The sequence below is a fragment of the Ovis aries genome, chromosome 21 (assembly GCF_016772045.2).
Source record: "Ovis aries strain OAR_USU_Benz2616 breed Rambouillet chromosome 21, ARS-UI_Ramb_v3.0, whole genome shotgun sequence".
NCBI classification, from domain to species: Eukaryota; Metazoa; Chordata; class Mammalia; order Artiodactyla; family Bovidae; genus Ovis; species Ovis aries.
In genome coordinates this window covers 19,701,670-19,724,300 of record NC_056074.1, presented here as the reverse complement: position 1 = coordinate 19,724,300, position 22,631 = coordinate 19,701,670, and the positions used below count along the sequence as shown (strand labels likewise).

General features: G+C 41.0%; 1 protein-coding gene across 5 annotated transcripts in view; it reads left to right on the top strand.

The window, feature by feature from the left end:
* The first annotated feature begins 19,831 nt into the window (after nucleotides 1-19,831).
* GAS2 (growth arrest specific 2) overlaps nucleotides 19,832-22,631 on the top strand; it is a 139,473-nt gene continuing 136,673 nt past the window's right edge. For 2 of the 5 annotated variants that reach the window (XM_042237625.2, XM_060404228.1), the window contains exon 1: nucleotides 19,832-19,968. The gene's annotated coding sequence lies outside the window, so the exon portion shown is untranslated. Of the gene's footprint in view, nucleotides 19,969-20,196; nucleotides 20,330-20,675; nucleotides 21,989-22,631 lie in introns of those variants that run through there. The other 3 variants (XM_027963089.3, XM_060404227.1, XM_042237626.2) reach the window with 3 other exon arrangements.

The following is a 22,631-nucleotide window of genomic DNA, read 5'->3' as shown; positions in this document are numbered from 1 at the left end:
AGGGAAGGGGAGCTTAATTTAACAGCATGACTGAATACCTCTAACAGTGTGCTTTAAGATCCATTTACCTTTTATTGCTTGTGTAATGGCTGCCAAATTTCCCCTTATTCTTCTCTACTTTTTAGAGCCCAAAGGACACTAAATCTAGCACTAAACTTCTAACAGTCGAAGTATTTTCAACTTTAAATCTATGCATTCCTGCCTTTTATAATCTCGTTAGGTATATGGTCGAGGAACATAAACTATGAATACTAATCTGATGCCCAGATGATAAAACATTGGAAGAACTGCCAGCACAGCATTAAAAGAAATAGGCAATTGAACTGCCAAAAGAAAATTCTATTTTGAGAAAAGTAGAGTATTTGGAAACAGAGTCATAAGACATTTGACTATGCTAAAGTGTTTTTCTGTGGCATCTCTTTTAGACAATAATCCCGAAATCAAAAAGCCTGCTTTATGTTCTACCCATGGTAAGTGGCTTAGTTAAACAGTATTTGTACACTGCCAAGTTTGCTTTCTTATGCTAAAATTTCCTTCCTTCTTTTTGTCTTCTTTCTTTCTGACTTTTTTTTTTTTTCCATTTCTGCTCTCTCATTTGTTTCCATAGACGGTTAGAATAAGACTCACCAGATTTGTTTAATACAAAGCACTCAGTGAAAGGGTGCTAATATTTTGTGAGGTATAGGAGCTCAAAAGGTTTTCCTAAGTGGTGTGCTGTGGTAAAGAATCTGCCTGACAGTGCAGGAGATGCAAGAGACGGGTTAGATCCATGAGTTGGGAAGATCCCATTGAGTAGGAAACGGCAGCCCACTCCAGCCTTCTCGCCTGGACAATCCCGTGGACAGAGGCTCCTGGTAGGCTACAGTCCATGGGGTCACAAAGAGTCAGACATGACTGACAGCATAGAATAGCACATGAGCTCAAAAATTGTTAGAAACATACGTAGGCTTTATTTTATAATGTTTCCTTTAAAATACAGCTTACCTCTGATTGTACTAAACTAGCCTGTTTCTGTGCGTGTGTGCTAAGTCATGTCAGTCATGTCCATCTCTGTGTGACCCTGTGGACTGTAGCCCGCCAGGCCCCTCTGTCCATGGGAATTCTCCAGGCAAGAATACTGGAGTGGGTTGCCGTGCCCTCCTCCAGGGGCTCTTCCCGACTCAGGGACTGAACCCATGGCTCTTATCTCTCCTGCACTGGCAGGTGGTTCTTTACCACTAGCACCACCTGGGAATCCCCAGCCTTATTTCTAGCCCAGCACAGTCATGGTCTTTAGTTTCTCAACTACTGTGGCTAATGTTTCTTGCGCCTGGAATCGTTGTCTTCTCTTCTGCTTCACATGAAACACTTCTTCTATGCTCCAAAACGCAAACCAAATCCTCCCTCTTTTATGAGCCTTTCCAGGTAGTTCCAGCTGAAAGTAATCTGTTTCACTTCCAGGTTCTTTTAACATTTGTGGGTGGATTGTTAATTTGTCATTTACCATTTACTGTCTTTCAGTAGAAGTTAGGTTTGTGTTATGACCCAAATGTTTAATGACATGAACCAACTGGATCCATCTGCACGCTGGCCGTATTGCTACCACCCGGATTGAGTTCAGTAGTCCTTCACTGTGCAGGCCCCTCTTCCACAAAAAGGGCAAGAATACATAGGCCAGTTACAGTTTCAAGGGGATTTGTGTGTCTCTGCTCCAGCTGAAACTTTTTGAATGAGATAAGCATCTTTACTGGTATTTTTAATGTCCACAGTACTTTCTGTAGTACCTTACAGGACAGAGGAATGCAAGCTGATGGGGTGGGAAAAATATGTACTTTCTATGATGGTTAGACTTTTCATTAGACTTTGAGCTCCTATAAAGTAGCTCCATAAAGTAGGGGCTAAGTTTTATACCTTTGGTTCCTAACATAACCACTGATACATGGTGTTCAGTAAGTGTCAAGTTCAACCAAGTTGGAATCAGGGATTAACACCTGGGATTAATACTTTTTTTGCTTTTACATTTACCTCAGGCAAGTTACTTCAACTTTTGAGTCCATTCATTCACAAGCAGGAGATCATAATATTTGTCACAACGTTGTGATGACTCAGTACAATCATGTTTGCAGGGCACCTAGAACAGCTACTAAATACTATTGATATTAGAGAGTTCTCTTTCTCATTGAAATACTGTATCTTTGTGACCCCATGGACTGTAGCTCACCAGGCTTCTCTGTCCATGGGATTCTACAGGCAAGAATGCTGGAATGGGTTGTCATTCCCTTCTCCAAGGGAATCTTCCCAACCCAAAGATCGAACCTGGGTCTCCTGAATTGCAAGCATATTCTTTACCATCTGAGCCACCAGGAAAGCCCCATATATATTCATATATATATGAATCGGTAGACCGAGGAATGGAAACGATATTCTACCCATCAGGACTGGCAAAACAACAAAAAAATAAGGCAAGCAAATTCCTTTTGGGCAATAGTTTATTCATTTTTTTCAACGAATATTTTGTTGAACCCATGCTATGTGCCAAATTATGCCCTAGGGTTAAAATAGTGAATATAATAGAATCTGTTAATGATATGACCGACAAGGGATGATGTGACCAAAATTTACAAACAGCTAAAGAGACTTAGTATAATCAAAACAAACAACTCAGTCAAAACAGAACCTGCATCAGCAAGACCCGGTCTAAGAGAGGAGAAAATTTCAGATAATCAATATGACAACCCACTCCAGTATTCTTGCCTGGAGAATTCCATGGGCAGAGGAGCCTGGCAGGCTACGGTCAATGGGGTCTCAAAGAGTCGAACACGATGGAGGGACTGTCACTCACTGAGTTAGGATCTAGGTATGGCAGCTTTAAACATGGCCTGGAAATATTTGACGGTCTTCCATCCAAATATTTAAAAGATAAACTCATGGCCAAGTTGACTAATAATGCATGACAGAAAGGATGCCATGTGACTCCTGAGGCTAGATCCTGAAAGGCCATGCATCTTCCACCTGGTTCTCTTTGCCTGCCTGCTCTTGGGACATTCCTCTAACAGCACTCCCTCTGGGAATCTGACCATCATGCTATACAGAAGGCCAGTTTTCAAGGAGAATCCTTCATTCATTTAACCCCAGGCACCAGATATGAGAGTGTCAAAGCCTACAGATTGTTCCAACCCTTAACTGTTTGAGTTTTCCTGCTGTTGCATTGTTAGTCGCTCAGTCATGTCTGACTGTTTGTGACCCCATGGACTGTAGCCTGCCTCTGTCCATGGAATTCTCCAGCCTAGCGTACTGGAGTGGGTGGCCATTTCCTCCTTCAGCTGTTGCCAGGAGAAAGCCAGTTCTGACTCCATGTTGGAAACTGTTTCTTTGACTTGCTTTTCTTTGCTTTTGTTTTTAACTAATGGCTTGTCTAGAGGACCCTGCCCCTCTGCTTGACTGTAAACTAAAGTGTTTTTGTCCAGCTCCTAGAGAGATTGTCTTTGCCCACCTGTGAATAGAGGAGATGAACACACCTTTTCCAAAGGCTGGTCATTCCCTTGGAGATGTTTTGCAAAACTGAAGCCCCTTTCGCTTTTCTTCCTCCGCTGTCTCTCCCTCTCTGTTCTGCCTTTTGACGTTAGTTCCTCATTCCTTCTTTCTCTCTGATCTCTGTGGGACAGAGATGAGCCATCCAGGCAGGGCTCTGTCTAATATTGTCCATAGAATTCATTAGCAAAATTACATGGTGGTTACTCTGCATCACTAAATGTGGGGTGGTTTGTTATACAACAGTTGTAACTGGAGCCTTAGATGATACCCAGGTGAAGGTGCTTAAAACCTGGCTGAACACTGTGACGTCTGTGGTGACCCAAGGACAAAAGAGCAGGTAAAACCAAGGAGGCTCTTGGAAAGCAGGAATGGAAAAACCAGACCCTTATCGTCCTTCCCTCCCCCATGTTGTAACTATTAATGGAACAGTATAACCTGTCTCCCCTCCTACCCCTTAGGGAGAAAGTATTTGCCCTACTCTTCCCCCACCCAGCATATGTGGCTCATCTAATCAAGAAATGACCTGCAAGACCCCTGTCCCACTCCTTGTATCCTGGGTATAAAAGTGGACTAAGGATCCCTGTTCAATGTCAGTTCTCTCTTGAGCTGGCCCGCTCTTCTAACAGCCTCTCCTATTCTAATAAACTTTATTTCCCTCTCATTCTGTCTCATGTCTGGAAATTCTTTTCTAGCCCGAGCCTGGACCATGACAAGGTCATTATCACTTAATGGTCCAGTAATATTTTAAACCCCTCTACTTGAAATTATTTAAGTGGTTTTCTTTCTAAGTAAGCATAAAATAACCTGTAAGAACGTGTAGGTCAAAGTGATGAGAAGTAATTAATATAATTTTTACTTATTTTTTTTCCCTGCTAAAGCAGATTCCTTCCCAATGTGAAGTGCATTCCTCAATCTTTATATTATAAAACAAAAGAACAGACCATAAAGAGTTATGGTCAATGGAGAGTTTTGTAACTCTTTCTATTGGTTAGAAAATGGGAAGTTTTCATCAGAGGGAAAAAATAAAGCTGTGTGATGTTTACCCCTGAATGAATAACCAAATCTGTTAGAAAATTAATTGAATTAAAACCTGAGTTATGCTATTAAGAGTCTAAACTTAGTATGGTATTCAAGACCATCTAAAATCTGGGACTTCCTTCGTGGTCCAGTGGTTAAGACTATACCTTTCAATGCAGAGGGTGTGGCTTTGATCCCTGGTTGGGGAGCTAAGATGCCACATGCCTTGTTCCCCCCACCCCCCACAAAAACAACTTAAAACAGAAACAATACTGTAACAAAGTCAATACAAAATCTTTAAAAATGGTCCGCATAAAAAAACAAAACAAAACAAAACAAAACTCTATCAGAGCCTCATCCACATTACTAGCCTCTATCATCTGAATCCCCAGCCTCCCCAGACTGCCTCTCATTCCCTGAATACTGTATACTTCCGCACCTCCATGCGTGGATTCAACGCTCTACCTTATCCTCTAGGGTCATCCTTATTTCAACTACACCTACCCTGATTCCAGAGACAATGCTGACCTTGCTTCTGTTTGCTCTTCTCTAGAATCTGCCCTAACCTAATTCTTCATTTGTCTGTTTCCTTCACCCAAGGGAAATTCTTCAAGGGAAATAGTTTGTCTGATTCATCTTTGTAGTCCCATAGTACCTAACTTAAGTACTTAATAAAGATTTTCCTAATAATTAAAAAAGTATATAGGAAACCTTCTGAGATAAGTTTATGACATGGCAAGAAGCTTTCCAAAAATATTACTAGAGTCTCCACCCATTCTTTAATTCCAACATTGAAAGCAAGAATAAAAACAAAAATACTGTATTTTGTTGAAATCATAAGCTCTCCAAATTGTGGAAACTGGCATTTGTTTTAGAAAAAATGACTGTCTCTATTTGTGGAGATATCTGTATAATTCTCATACATAATTTGGTTCCACTTATAAATTCCACTTCATTGAAAAAATTAATGTACGTTCTGGCAGGTCTCATAAATGCCTTCTCTGCTGGTTCAGCAAAGAAACCAAACCATAAGATGTAAATCATATACTTTTTTGGTACAGAGCCTAGCTGTATTTCCTTACCTTCCATGTCTCTTTAAGACTAACTACTGAAATTAGCAAAATTAGTGCAATACTTAAGACTGAGTATATGAGATTTTATAAATCACTTAATAATTCTGAAGAAGAGTATTATGTAAACATCATGTCTCTAGTATATCTTTGTACTTCCTGTGCTCCTTGGAACATACTTTCTTCTCATTTCATAGAAGTATTTTTATTTACTAGACAGTAAAACTATTTTTACGAGGTGTTGATCGAGGGTGGCCTCGGCCTGCAGTGGCTGGGAGCGGGCTTGGGTTCCCAGCAGAGATTGGGCTGGGTCGCGGCAGCGAAAGCACCGGATGGTAGCCACTAGACCAGTGGTCAGTGACAAGGGCCCTGGCCCTTCGGCTTTGCAGGAAAGAATTCCCACAAAGAGGGAAAATAGTGAAGCAAGTAAAGTATTTATTAATAGGGAAAAAGGCACAACACGTGGATAGACACGGGTGGACTCAGAGAGAGAGAAGGTCCTTGAGTGGCATCCTCCTAGTGGTTTGAATTGCTTTTATGGGGCATTTCTTCCGAATTTCCTTTGGCCAATCATTCTGATTTTCCTGTTTCACAGTCCATACTTGGCACACCTCAGGATCCTCCCACATGTGTGTATGCATCTCTTTAGCCAAGATGGATTTTACCCAAAAGACATATGCGCAGAGAACATCCTTTGACATCACTCCCCTGTGGTCTCCGAGGAGCCTTTCTGTGCAGTGTAGTCTAGGCGGTCTCCTGACTTTGAGAAGAAGAAATACGTGGTCTAGGCAGGGCCCAGCCTTTTCTCTTTAATTGTCCTGCCAGTCTCGTCCTGGAGTTGAGACCCACAGGGAATGAGTCTCCTATTGCTTTACTCTGGCGTGGGTCGGGGCGGCGGTTCCTCATCTACCTTTTGCCTCAGTGTCCTATTGTCTGACTAAAACTGCGGATCAAATTTGTTCATGAACAAGAAGCTAAAAATGTTTGAAAGCAAATTAGAAATGTTTTATTTCAATCGCCGTCTGTACTTTCTACAAACTATAAAACCAGAGCATACATTAGTCACTGATGTCTCTTCTGATTCTGGGTTTAGATTTTTGTGGTCTTAAACTTGGCTGTATTTTCTGAAACTTCAAGTTTACCATCATCTTGTGAATTGCAGCAACACATGTCATTAATGAGAAGAGTTGGGTAACTGCCTTAGTTATTTTTCTTAATTCAGTACATGACAGACACTAGCACCAATTAAGAAGATGGGCCTTAGGCATAGAACACTGAAAATAGTATCTGATGATGCAAAGAAGATTGATGTAGGGAGAAAAAGGGAGGAAAAAATAGAATTGTGTAAAGGAGAAATTGAATGTGAAAAGGGTATTCATATATCGGAGGAAAAAAAGATATGTGTCATCCAGGTAAACTATAAAGCATTACTGGAATTAAAAGAAAACAAAACTTAAAAAGCATCTAGAAGTAAATTTTATGCTTTGACAAATCCACAACAAAGGGTAAAGCAGTATTAACAAATGAAAGCCATCTCCACGCTTTATTCATAAGCCATAAGATATTATGAGCTAGAGAAAATTGCTTTTGGTGGAAATAGTCCAAGGTAGTTCAAGTTACAATGGATATCGTGCAAAGGTATTGCTTGTTGCTCTCCCACTAATGATGTCTGTCACTATTGTAGGTGTGTGTATGTGTGCATGTGTGTGTCATAGCACTTCCAAGCTTTAATGCCCAACATCTTCATTTTTATTTTTACCCTATTAAGGTTTTAATAATCTTTACTCATGTCTTTTTTAGTTTTAACTTTTACAATGTATTCTGAAATAAATTGCAGAAATTCATGAGCACAGGGGCTTATGATTGTTGCATTTCTATAGTGAGGAAATAGGAGATAGTGAGATGGAAGGAACATTTTAAGAGAAAGGACAAGGAAGTAGAAAAAATCTAGAAATTATTTAAGAGGAGAGGAATTCTAGGAGTGTAGATGTGAAGAAAGGGAAGTAGTGAGGATAAAAACAGAGTTCTCCATCCCTTTTTTCTTGTTTTTATAAAACAGAAGGATTCTTTTCATGGCAGGACACATCAAAACACCTTAACCCTTGGATAGATGAGAGTCAGAATCCTTTGTTGCAGCTCTAAGCGAGAGAAGGCTGCCAGGCAGAGCCACAGAAGCAGTGTTATCCTGGCACAGGGTACCAGCAAGCTGGAGCTGTAGGGGGCAGTCTCTGTATGGCAAACTGCTGGGCTGAGTTAGTTTTTGCTCCTTGTGAACTGGCTCATTTAAAATCTTCTGTGGACCTCCAGTGTATTGGCGAGGGGATCGCCCTGGTTCTGATACCTGGCCCCATGAAGATTAGGGAAAGTCCGCTGTGGTTCAGAGTATGTGAGGCCAATAACGGAAGTGGTCAGGGTGTAGGCATAATCGGCTGCTCAGAGGGGAACTGACCAGATTCTCAACCCAGAGCCTAGAAACGGGGTCAAGACAGCATAAAAACAGTCAGTTGCCACTATGGGCTATTTTCTTGGACCAGAAAGGGAAATGAGCATATCCATGTGTGTGTGTACTGTCACTCAATCATGTCCCACTCTTTGCGACCCCATGGACTGTAGCCCACCAGACTCCTGTGTCACGTACACACACACATGCCTGCAAAGAGAGTAGATAAACTCTAAATATAAAGATGGGGAAGAAGAACAGAGAAAGCTGTAGGGAAGGAAAAAGCAGGCTATCTCCTGAATCACAAATTCTTCATGAGCTTATTTTCTTTCTTAACCTCTAGGTCATGACTACTGTTTCTTCACACTCTTGCTTCCCCAAGGCATTGGTTGTCAGATGCAGCAGCCAATTATGTGAGCATTATACCTTGGTCCATAAGCATCCATTATTCCTAAAACATTTTATGAAGATTTAAAATCACAATGTAGGAATGAACTAGGTCTCCCCAAGAGTTCTCAAACAATTGGTAACTAAACAATTAGAAATGAGAATATTTCTACTTTTGTTTAGCAACTCCCCAGTATTGTAGGTGAGAGCCTTTATATAATCTGATGTATTTGTGAGAAGGAATAGAAACTGAATACTTGTGTGTACACATAACATTTACCTTTAAAAGACTCCGTTGTTCACACTCTTACTGGGCTCCACTGACCACACAAGAGCTTCCTTTGAATATTAAATAGCAATATCAAATTTATGCAAAACTAGAAACCTAATTTCCACCCTACTCAAAACAACGTAAGGCAAAACAAAACAAGATGACTTCTTCCAAAGTCTTTTCCATTTCAGTAAACTACAGCATTCCTTACAGAAAAAAATCTGGGGATCCTCATTGTCTGTTTAGCACACTGCCTCATTATCCATCACTGATAAAATTTAAATCATAATATAAAATAAAATTCATAGTGGAATATGTCATGTGTGATGTATTACAGACTAGGATTTGATGCTCACATAATTCATCTTCATTACAAAATGTTTAAACTGGGAGAAAAGAGTGTGAAGCAAAGAGAAAAGAATAACCATTCAAAAGATATCCAGGATTCGATTCCTTACTCTAAGTCCACTGCTAACCTACTCAACCAAGTCACCATTACCTCTCACCTGGATTACTACAATAGATATTAAACCGCTTTCCCTGAACTTAATCAAAGTCTTCCTGCAGTCTGTTCTCTACCCAGGAGTGAGTGACAGCTTTAAACTGTAAATCTGATCACGTCACTCCTCTGCTCAAACTCTGAGAGAAAGGCGAGTTCTTTACAAGGCCCTATGGGATCTGGACCACTGCCCTCCCCCTAATCTCTCTGACTTTTTCTTCTTCTCACCCTTTACTCATCTCTGCCATAGGAGTCTTTTTGATTTTCTGGAACATTTGATTTGCAGCATTCCCCTGCCTCAGTGACTTTGCACTAGCTGTTCCTCTGTCTGCAGTGGTCCTTAGGGAATCTGCGTAGTGCCCTTACTTTCTTTGGGTTTCGGCTCAGATGTCACTTTATCAGTGAGGCCTTCCATGACCACCTATAACATCTGCCATCTCTCAGCAATTTCCTTCACGTTTACTCCATACTTTATTTTTCTGCAGAGCCCATATATTGTCACTTGATATGTTGTATATTAATTTTATTGGATTATTTGTTTAATTTCTGTCTTACTTTGGTTAAATATATGTTCTATGCAGTTAGGGACTTTGCCTCAGAAAACAACAAGGCATGCCTCATTAATTTGTTGCTAGCAGAATAGATGATACTTTAAAGGGAACGATGTTTCAGAAAAAAAATTCTTCTTGATTTTCTATTCAACATATGTAAAGAGATACAAGATATAATATTGATTTTCTATTCAATGTATGCGAAGAGATAAAAATCCTAGTTAATATATGTAAATTAACAGTGGCTACATTTGTTATGTTGGAGAAGGAAATGCAACCTACTCCAGGATACTTGCCTGGAAAATTCCATGGACAGAGGAGTTTAAGGGGCTACAGTTCATGGGGTTGTAAAGAGTTGGACACTGCTGAGCATATCCGCATGCATGCACATTTGTTTCATTGCAAGATTAGTTGAATATTTACATTTATTTTGTATTCATTAACATCTTTTGGTGCTTAAACATGTACTGAAAGTATATGTCAGAACTCAAGTCATTATACTTCATTTCAACTAGAATATAGTGAAATATTGGCTTCCCTCATAGCTCAGTCGATAAAGAATCTCCTGCAATGCAGGAGACCCGAGTTCAATTCCTGGGTCAAGAAGATCCCCTGGAGAGGGAAATGGCAACCCACTCCGTATTCTTGCCTGGAGAATCCACGGGCAGAGGAGCCGGCAAGCTATATTCGATAGGGTCACAAGAGTTGGACACAACTTATCAACTAAACCACCACAGTGAAACACTACTTTCATTTTTTTTCTTCTTATTTGCAAGCTAATACATGGTTATTTTCATCCTAGCATCTTAATTTGCATGGAACATGATGAAATTTAGATTGCTGAGAATCAAGGATTAGAATATTTCAATCAGCGCCAATGCTTCTTTCCATCTATTTCCCCTGTGATGGTTAATTTTATGTGTCATTCTGGCTGGGTCACAGCTAGACATTGTTCTGGTGGCTCTTCGAATGGATCAGCATTTCAGTTGGTAGACTGAGTAAAGCAGACTGTCCTCCCTAATGTGGGTGGGCTTTATCCAGTCAGTTGAAGGCATGAATAGAAACAAAAAACCTGAATCTCCCCAGTGTAAGTGAGAATTTCTCCTCCCTGACTGGACTTTGAACTGGAACATTACCCTTTCCCTGCCTTCAGATTCAAATTGAGACCTTGCTCTTCCTGGCTCTTGAAGAAACTGCTGGTCTTCAGACTGGAACTACATCATTAGCTTTCCTGGGACTCCAGGTTTGCCAGCTCACCCTGCAGATCTGGGATGTCAGCATCCATAATCGGATGAGCCAATTCTGTTTAATACGTCTCTTTCAGTCTCTAGGCTATTTAGTCTGTTTAGGTTGCAGGAGCCAATTAAATAGCTGCCTGCCTAGACTCCCATCTGTCCTCTCCTACAGCTAAATCCAAAAGAAGAGATGATTTTGTGCAGAGTTTGAAACCTTCTCTTGACTTTTCCTACTCAGAAGCCTTTTCTCAGTGTCTCCTGCTGTGTTCTTTGTGTGAGTTCTTTCTCATACTGCTATATGGGATTTGGCTTAATTATATGTGATGTGGAACCTTTAGCTGAGTTAGGATACCTGACAGAAACAGTGTGAGTTAGTTGTTCAGTCGTGTCTGACTCGTTGTGATCCCAGGATCTCAGGAGATCATGGGGGAGCCCGCCAGGTTCCTCTGTCCATAGAATTCTTCAGGCAACAATACTGGAGTGGGTAGCCATTCCCTTCACCAGGGGATCTTCCTGACCCTGGGCTCGAACCCAGGTCCTGTGCAATGCAGGCAAATTCTTTACCAACTGAGACACCAGGGAAGCCCAACAGAAACAGTATCCTCTTTTAAAAAACGATTCGACTTTTTTTGGTCAGAGTATTTTATTATTACTTTCAAACATTTGAACATAAATTCATTAATGTGTAGATTCTTCTCCTTCCTTATAAAGAATGAGAAAAGAAAGCAAGGATAGAAGGAAGAAAGAAAGAAATGAAAAAGGGAAGGGAAGAAGGAGGGAAATGAACCCAGACCTTCAAACCAGTCAAACTCAGACATGAATCTGACTCCTACCTGTGTGGTTTAATGGCTCATTTTTCCTATTAACCTATGATCTGATCCTGCAACTTCATCTATATTGAAGAATTACACAGAGGAGATGGAAGAATGGATGATTAAATAATCAATGTCAAAATGTGGATTTCTAAAGGGTATATAATGGAATGTCATATTCAGAGAAAGGATACGTAAAATTCTCTGATCTTCTCTATTTTTAATGATGATAACTTCTGTATCCCAGAGAATTCTTTATAATGTGTCAATAAGATGATTTAGTTCCTTGGTTAATAAAAAAATACCTAACCTTTTTTCCTGAGCTTCTCAGGTGACTCAATGGTAAAGAATCCACCTGCCAATGCAGGAGATTCAGGAACACAGGTTCAATTCCTGGGTTGGGAAGATACCCTGAAGGAGAAAATGGCAACCTACTCCAATATTCTTGCCTGAAGAATCCCATGGACAGAGGAACCTGGACCTGACAGGCTACAGTCCATAGGGTCACAAAGAGATGGGCATGACTGAGGACACAGCCTTAATTTCACGCTTCCAATATGTCAGACAGTAAACTACATATTTTTGCCTTCCCTGGGCTCAGTCAGTAAAGAATAGAGCTGCAATCCAGGAGACCCAGTTTTGAGGTCCTCTGGAGGAGGAAACGGCAACCCGTTCCAATATTCTTGCCTGGGAAATCCCATGGACAGAGGAGCTGTAGTCCATGGGGGTCATAAGAGTCAGACATGACTTAGCAACTAAACCACCACCACCAAACTATCTTACATGTAATATTATTATTATATATAATGTTCAACCAATGCCTATGAGAGGGGCTATTTGTTAACTCCACTTCACAGATGTAGAAATTGATAGAAAAGTTAAGTAATTTGCTATGGTTTTCAGCAAGTAAGTGAAGAAGTTAGGACCTGACCTGCTTTTGTCTATCTCCAAATCTGGACTCAGTTATTATTTTAACTGCAGTGACAGTTATTAGCACAATTGTTATGTCTGTTCCTCGGCAGCTTCAGTGGGAATAATGGTCACTGAAATCTCTTTGCAAATGGCTCCACGTGGCTATGGTGGTAACTGTGGGAGGGCCCCAGTTCCTAATGCCAAGGGAAGCCCCAGTGACCCTGACCCTTTCCTGCACAGTTCATTCACTTCGATTCAGGTGTACTATCTTTCTTGGCTTGTTGCTCGCTCTACTTTTTGGTACTAGGAAAACCCTTTGATAAATTTACGACTCATTGCTCTGTTTCGTATAAATCAGCAGTAGCAAAGATTCCATGTTTGTGTAAGTTATAGTCTCAGTAATGGAAGTTTCAGCAAGTTTTCTCATCTTTCAACAAAATACAGATGGTCCTCAGCTTTGGATGGTTCAACTTATGATTTTTTGATTTTAAGATGATGCCAAAGCAAAATGCATTCAGTAGAAAGCAGGCTTCAAATTTTGAATTTATATCTTTTTCCAGGCTGGTTACTCTGTTACTCTCTCATGATGCGGGGCAGCCACAGCTCCTCATCAGTCATGTGACCATCTGTGTAAACAACGGATACAATCGCAACCATCCTGTACCCATGCAACCGTTCTGCTTTTCACTTTGAGCACAGTCGTCAATAAATTAATGAGATTTTTCAGTACTGCATTATAAAATAGGCTTTGTGTTAGATGATTTTGTCCAACTGTAAGCTAATGTAAGTGTTCTTAGCATGTTTAATATAGGTTAGGCTAAGCTATGACATTTGGTAGGTTCAGTTCAGTTCAGTTCAGTCGCTCAGTCATGTCTGACTCTTTGCGACCCCATGAATCGCAGCACACCAGGCCTCCCTGTCCCTCACCAACTCGCGGAGTTCACTCAGACTCATGTCCATCGAGTCAGTGATGCCATCCAGCCATCTCATCCTCTGTCATCCCCTTCTCCTCCTGCACCCGATCCCTCCCAGCATCAGAGTCTTTTCCAATGAGTCAGGTATATTAAATTACAATATTTTCAGCTTAAACGATACAAGCGACCCCATTATAAAGAGAGGAAAACTTATCATCCTAAATTTATAATTATCAGGGTTAAGAACAAATGGATAACTGTACTAATGTCTACTTGCAGTAGAATCCCAAGAAATGTGACAGTAAAGTCTCACTTATAATGTAAATGTGTCTGTCCACAATGATGCAAAAGTAATAGCTGTTGCCATCTTTACAGAGGAATTCCCATTTAGTTCCCTTTTGATGGGCACAGTTCCCCCTTCTGTCTCATCAACCTGCTTGAACCTCATCAACCCTAGGGATTTCCTGCTCTCTAGGGACTTACAATTTAGTACAGGAGATAGATGCATAAGAAAACAATCACGATACTACAACCTCAATGAGGTATAAAAGAAATAGAAAATATCCCAGAGCCCTGGACCCAGAGGCACAGCAATGTTCTGCCAGGGAGATCAAGAGAACCGCAAAGAGGGTGATGATTAAGCTGATCTTCATGGAAGAAGAAATCTGATTTCTTCAAAGGGAGAAAGAAAAAGGTAAAGATCATTCGAGTCAGCATGAGCAAAGGCATGGAGGTGTGAGGTGTACAGTGTTGGGGATATTGTGACGGACATTACATCATGTCGTCTACTGCTGAGGATATATGTATGCACATCTGTTCTGTTCTTTATAATAAAACCATCTGTTCATTGATGTCCTACCTCAATTTTGATGGATTGATTTTCTCCTCGGCTTGGTTTTTAAGTCAGATTTTTTTTTTTTTCAAATTGTGGGTTGTAAAATAAATTTAGTAGCTCCACAACAGCATTTCTTTTCAACTGCATGGCATAGAAAAGATTAAAACCAAACAGAAAAATATCAGAGTGCATTAATTGGAGAAGGTAAGTACTGTTTTGTGAAACATGTTTTGGTTGTGTTCTGAGTGTGGTTTCATATGTCTGTTCCATAATATATTTCTTATTGTGGATCATGGTAAAAAAAAAAAAATTTGAAAGCCCCTGAAGTAGTAATATTTTCTATTACTTTTCACTCACTCATAGTATTGGTTATGATTAAACCTTGAGTCCAAATCAACCTTGGTTTTTAATGAAGTGACAAGTGACACAGACTGACCTCATTTATAAACCTGGCACAGAGGCATGCATCTGTTTTACCGAAATCTAGTTGCACTTAACCAGATGAAATGACTCGAACTTGGAAATGAAACCATCATTTATAATGTTATTTTAACATTATTTTTTTAATTCCAGTTCCAAACTACTAAATTCAAAACAATATATAAAAATCTAACCAATTAAGTAGTAAGCCTCCTAACAGATTCACTGCTTCTATAATGGTCATCTATCCATTCGACAATTATTTATTGAGTGCCTACTCTAAGGCTTAATGGTATTTAAGATGCTGGAGATGAGAGCAGTGTAAAAAAAGACAAAGTTATAAAAATATTTCATTTAGACATATTAAATTCAAACTTATTTCAATTAGGATAACATGATATGTTAATAAAAGATTTTAGAAACAAACCACACAAATATTTGAAAAGTAAAAAACACAACTCTGACCTACACAAGAAAAACTGTATATATTGCATTGGATATTTTTAAACTAGACAAGATAAATGATATATTTCATGAAATGATTTCCATCTATCCCCTGGGTAAAAATTAGAAGACATATGCTCATATATAACACACATTTTGCAAAAATATGGATTTTGCCCAGTAGGGAATGGATATCTGTGCTACTGTTGTGTTATAAAGTGTAAAGTTCTCCATTGAGAGTAAGTTCCATATCAAACTGATAGTAAATCTTATACTTTTCCTGAGAAATTTCTCCCATTTAATTTATCCTTTGTAGTTTTATATATGAACAATGATGGAAAGTAATAGCATTGACTTTTTATCCCTAACAGTATTTGTAATTTTCATAGTAGGACTTATAAAATCCACTTTGTTTGTCTTATGACATTTGAAAAATTTTATTTCAATGTAAAGCAATTGAAGGCCTATATCATAGGCCAAGACCCTAGCTAGGTAGGAAAATATATTTTACATCCCTAGTAAATTATTTCAGTAAAAAATAAATGTTTTCACTTATTACATTGCTTTAAGTTAGTGAATTCATCCACTTATTACATTTCTTCGGCACCATTGCATGTCTTTATGCTGCTTTCTGTATCATTTTTCTTACGTCTAAAGCTATCACTTGTCATCTTTAAGTGTCCTTTTGAAGCTATTCAGGGATGTAAGAATGTCTTGGTCACCTTTGGAAATTTATTTTATTTTAATCCAGTGTCTCTTCCCACATTATTTAACATATTTCAAAATTCTCAGTAATCTCCATCATGTATTGAAGGTTTTTCCCACTTTTTAGAAAAAGTGAGTGTAATTATTTCCATGAGTGGGGAGTTGGGGTTGAGGAGTGAGGGGAAGTTAGCCTATAAATAAGGGAAAAAACATAATTGTATTGATCACTTTAAACATATATGTATATATACACTCATATGTATATATACTTACATTTAGAGAAAAGGCATGGTTCCTGTTCAAGACAACACTGAAAGTTCAGCCACCTGAAACACATAGTAGCCCAGGAATTCTCAATATTAGAGTCTCCAAAACTGTGAGAACTTAAAAAGGAAAACACAAGTTTGTTTTCTTTAAATTGGGTTTGACTTTTTTTTATTATTAACTAGATTGTCTTTATTGTCTAGACAATAATTTACACTCACTGAACACTTTTTTTTTAGTTTGTAGAAAATTGCCTTACAATTTTTTTGTTGGTTTCTGCTGTACAGCAGTGCTAGTCAGCCATAATTATATGGACTTCCCTGGTGGCTCAGATGGTAACTCGTCTGTCTACAATGCAGGAGACCTGGGTTCCATCCCTGTGTCGGGAAGATCTGCTGGAGAAGGAAATGGCAATCCACTCCAGTACTATTGCCTGGAAAATCCCATGGACAGAGGAGCCTGGTGGGCTACAGTCCATGGGGTCGCAAAGAGTTGGACATGACTGAGCGACTTTACTTTCCTATAATTAGGAAATTAGGTCAGCCATAATTATATATATATATGTAATTATGTGTGTGTGTATGTGTGTGTCTGTGTGTATAGATATGTATATGTATAGCTATATATATATACAATGTGTGTATATATATATATATATATATATATATATATATATATATAAGTCTTCCCTCCTGAGCCTCCCTTTCCTCCCCTCATCCCACCTCTCTAGATCATCACAGAGTGCCAGGTGTTCCCAGTGTTATTTAGCAACTTCCTACTAACAATCTGTTTTAAACATGATAATATATATGTCAATGCTACTTTCTCAATTCATCCCATCCTCCCCTTCCCGCACTGTGTCCAAAGTCCATTCTCTACTAGGTTCATCAGTAACATTTTTCTAGATTTGATAGATAGATGTTAATATATGGTAGTTGGTTTTCTGACTTACTTCACTCTGTATAAGAGGCTCTAGGTTCATCCACCTTCATTACAATTGACTCAAATTTGTTCCTTTTTATGGCTGAGTAATATTCCATTGTATAAATGTACCACAACTTCTTTATCCATTCATCTGTCTATGGGCATCTAGGATGCTTCCATGTGCTAGCTATTGTACATGTTGCTGTGATGAACATTGGGGTAGATGTGTCTTTTAGAATTATGGTTTTCTCAGTGTGTGTGCCCAGTAGTGGGGTTGCAGGTTCATATGGTAGATGTATTCCTAGTTTTTTAAAGAAAACTCCACACTGTTTTCCATAATGGTTGTATCAGTTTACATCCCCACTTATGCCATTATGTTTCAAGAATGTATTTAGACACTTTTCACTCCATTAGGTGAGGCATTAGCTTCCTTGACCTTCACATGAGGGAAGTTATCATCAAGTCAGTAGGATTTCCTAAGACAAATGTCCTTAGCTTGAGAAGAAGGCAAGACAACTCTTGGACGAAAACCTTTTCTGACAAATTTGTATAAGTGATTGATTGGAATACGTAAGTAGAAATTTAACTTTAAAAAGCACAAAATAAAGATCAAGTGGAAAAAATCACATGAAAATCCACTTTGCTGCCTCTTCAGAAATCTTTTGTATTACTTCTCTTTTGTCACCAGAAGAATATTCAGTATTCAATATCAACTCTTAGATACTAAGAGAGAAAATACATATTTCTCCTAGTATTTTTCTTTTGGCTTTTGCTCAAAGGACAGAGAGTCTGATGTAATGCATAATTTAAAATGTAAAATACCTGGAAGAAAGAGGCATAAAAGGGAGTAATTTGAATGATCATCCTCTCCCAGTGCTTCTGGAAGACTCCTGATTGTCCCAAGTTGGGTTTAACAAATTCCCTTAATCAACAAAATTATTGTCTTTGCACTTCACTTTTAAAACATCAATATTGAATGGCGTGACAAGAAAATGTATAGAGATAGTAGAAGAGACTCTGAGCTTTTGAAAATCTAGGTGTTAAACTTTTTACACTCTTAATATATGCCTTGGAGATATGCCTTTGTTGGCTGGTGATATTTTGATCATGAAAATTGTCAAGGATGTTTGATTTTACTTAAATATTATAGGTTTAGATACTAACAGTTCTTTGTTGGGGCTCTAAGAACACTCATATCTATCTGGTAAAATTTTGAAAAAATGTTATTTTGACAGTGATTACTCAAATTCATCAGTAATCCATTCTCTATGTTTTGTTCTTGTTGAGGCATATGTAAGCAGTAAGGTAGGCCTTTTTATGATGCTGTTTCTCCTTAAAATGAGGAATGGCTTCCCTGCCCCCCTTTTATGGGGAAGCCCAAGGAGAAATATGGAGCTAACTGCAATACCCAACTGAACTAAAATAAAAAGCTTGGAGTTCAGTTTCACCAAACTTTTCCAACTGTTTTCTCCCCTTCTTCATGATTTGCCCTGCTACTACAACCAAAGAACTGATTAAGTTTCTAGATGTTTTAGAGCAAATAATCATTTCCAGATGAAAGCAACAATAAGTGCAAAATGCGTTTTTCCGATTATATCTAAAATTATCCACATCACTTGGCTGTTGTCCACACACAGGTAGTTTCTATTTTGTGTGTGTGAGGTGTCGGGGAGGTTGGGGTGGGGTGGTGGTACATGTGCTCAGTCGCCCAGTTGTGTCGGACTCTTTGCAAAGCCATAGACTGTAGAATCCATGAGGCAGGAATACTGGAGTGGGTTGCCATGCCCTCCTCTGGGAGATCTTCCCCATCCAGGCATGGAACCCAGGTTATCTGCATTGCAGGCGGATTCTTTACCGTCTGAGCCACCAGGGAAGCCCAAGAACACTGGAGTGGATAACCTATCCCTTCTCCAGGAGATCTTCTCCACCCAGGAATCAAACAGGAGTCTCCTGCCTTTGCAGGTGAATTCGTTACCAGCTGAGCGTCACCATTTTAAACACGGTATCCAAGACAAGATTAGAATACCTGTGCCATACCATCCTTGGATGGAGATGCTTGTGAAGCTGATGAACATATGAACAACAACAAAAAGTGTGATCCTTTTCGACAACATTCCTCGGAAAGGAGTAACTGGAGGGAAATTAGAACCCTGAGTTCAAGAGGTCGCATGCCTACTAGAGGTGAAGGAGACAGACACTTGGACGTCTGTCTGCTTCATAGGAAGACATTTCATCTCAGAATAGTGCCCTAATAAACAACAGTTGGGGAAAATTGTCTATGACATTCAAAGTAATCCTGAGTCTAAGAGGCTGAGAGAAGGGTGGAATTGTATTTCCTTGTGTAAAGCGAAAACAGCCGCCGTGAATAACAACCTCTTATACAGTCTGATATTTAAAGGGAATTGTAAGAAATCAAACTGTTCAATTTGGAACGAAGAGTGGCCGAAGTTACTGGAAAGCTCATGCCTGCAAGTCTGCAAAAATCACTGGCCAGGAAAGCAAAACTTTTCCAACACCCAATTTTAATATTGTGCTAAAGCCATTGACTCTGTGAAAAACCCCGAGTTAAATATGATCTCCACCCCCCCCCCTCCGCCTCTCCCGCCCCCTTCTCTCTTAGGTTAGTGTTTGGGGGACCTGGAGGGGGCTGGAGCTTGGCCCCAACCTCGGAATTGCTGCCAAGGGCTTGTAACACAATCTCTCCCCGTTTGAAGGGTAAATCAGTGTCAACTGCGTTTGCTGTCCACCAGAAAAAGTAAGCATTTGACTTCCGCTCGGTCTGCGTGGACTGATGAAATGTAGGAAATCTGTTTCTGGCAGCGGGGCGGGGGTAAAAATCGTTTTCCCAAACAGCACCGAGAGGAGCCATCAGAGAAGTATGAAGAGGGGCCGTGGGGCTGGAGCTGCCGCCGCCGCCGCCGCCGGGCTGCCTGGGTGCGGAGAGCCGCTGCAGCAGCACGCGCGCAGGGAGGGGGCCGGCCCCGAGACGCCGCGCGAGCCCAGCCCGCAGCCCCGGCGCCGCTGAGCGCCGCCAGCAGCCCAGCTCCGGACGCGGGGTGAGCAGGCGGGCGGGCCCCGCTCGCAGACGCCGCCGCCGCCACCCTCTTGCCGCCGAGGTGCGCGCACTCTGCAGCCCAGCCCGGGGGACGGCGGGGGCGGTGGGGGCGTCCTGGCAAATAACCTCGGGGACGCGGCTGGGAAGGGTGGCGTGCTGCGGACTGCGGGACGGGCTCTGGCGCTGGGTGGGTGATCACTGCGGTCGGGGACCCGCTGACTCCCCGGAAGCAACCATGTGTTCCTCATCCCTATTGTGGGGGAGTCCCAGCGACCGCCGCCTAGAGAAGCCCCCGCTGGGGGCGGTTCAGCCAACCAGCGACCGAAGTAGGGACTTCTAATTAGCACGATCGTAAATGCACACTTAGGCAGTGGTGCAGAAGGGTCCCTCAGCGTTGTCTCTCATGAAGAAGAGGAGGGCGGAGGGGGGTTGGTCTTAGTGGATGGATCCTGAGTGTTTTACTTGAGTCCAAGAGGACGGGATGGGAGGAAACAATGCGACACGCGCGATTTGGGGTGATGCTGTGTCCCACTGATGAGTTTGACAGAGTTGAGCTTTTATTACATGGATAAACAAACGCTAGGTTAGCCTATGAATCAACCTCCTTTGGGGAGATTTTTGCATCCAAAGAGCAAGGTTTTGAAATCTGGAATTGTTTGGGGAGCCGAGGAGCCAGCTTGGCTTTGGAGGCATTAACTATCCTGGCAAGATTAAATTCTATAAACCGAATAAACTGCCATTAGCCTAGCCCAGGGACTTCCCAGGGGGCTCAGATGGTAAGGCATCTGCCTGCAATGCGGGAGACCTGGGTTTGATCCCTGGGTTGGGAAGATCCCCTGCAGGAGGGCAGGACAACCCACTCCAGTATTCTTGACTGGAGAATCCTCATAGACAGAGGAGCCTGGAGGGTTACAGTCCATGGGGTCGCCAAGAGTCTGCCGCGACTGAGCGACTAAACACACACACACACACACACACACACACACACACACACACACACACTCACTCTGAGCGACTAAACACACACACACACACACACACACACACACACACACAGCCTAGCCCAGACATCCAGACATTTCTACTGTCTTATAGAGGAAACGAAAGCAGAGGTTAACAGATTCTGTTTTCTACCTTATGGTATAATGGGGTTACGGAGGGGGAGTGGTTGTCCATTTTTCTCCCGTTAAACTTTTTGCAAATCAAAGCCTTTCCTCCCTACCACCTGTTTCATCTTCATCCTCTTACAGTCAAGCGTTTGCAAAACTTTACCATCTCTCTTGTCATCTCCTTCCTCTCCCCAAGATCCCTCTCCAGCAAAGCCAGATCAATTCTGGGAGATCTTTGCCCAGGAAATAAGATCTGCATGTGCACAGGAACACCCTTTAGGCCTTCTAGTATTAAATAAAGGCTCAGACAGGTCGGAGGTGCCAGCCAGGCAGAGGAAGTCCACCTTCCCTCCCCACCTATCCCCTGAGATTCACAGAGGCCAGGCTGAGAACCATCCCATCTGCTCACTGCCTTTCTCTCCCAGCCTCTTAGCAGTGTGGACACTGATTAACTCCAGCTGGAATCTGGTTTGCCCAGCCTGTCTTTGAAATTGATCAATGAGTTCCTTCTCAAGGAATGCTCCCCCCTAACTGTGGAGGAGGAGGAGGAGGAGGTGACTGTGGTGGTCCTCTCCAACATGGGCATCCTGGTTCTCAGTGCCTAAGACAAGGTAAGGGACAGACATCTGAGGCATGGGACAGCCTGCACATTGCAGGCTTTGCATATGCTCCCTGAGTGGGCTCTGAAAGCTTGCATTTCAGCTTGTGTGCTGCTAAACTTGGAGTTTAGTTCTTCATTTTAGCCCTAACCACCATACTTTTGAGATGTAGGTTGTACTTTGCTGGGAAATAAATTTACAAGACACACTTTCATTTGGTGCAAAAGGTTGTGTAATTGCCACTGAGTTTCCTAGTATCTTGGTAGAAAATCTTAGTTAAACTTGCAGTTATGGCACAATCTCAGGTCTTATATTCAAGTATGTTAGGCATAATTTTAGGAAGGCCAAAGTTACCTTGGTTGAAGCCAAACAATGAGACTCTAACAAATTTGTTTGCACGGGGAGTTAAAACTGGACCCTATGGTGAGGTTATTTTGGTATCTTTGTGGTTTTGATATGGTGGTACAGAGATCCTGCTGTTTCCTTTAATTTCTGCTAGACAGCTATCAAGATTTTCCACTCAGTGTTTTCTGACTAGAGAAAAGAACTGGAGGAAGGTAGAAAATGTCTCGTGGCAAAAAGAGTAAGATGCTTGTGTAATGTTTCTGTCCTAAGTCTTTTCAGAGTCAAGTCAGTTGAGTTTTTACTTATGCTT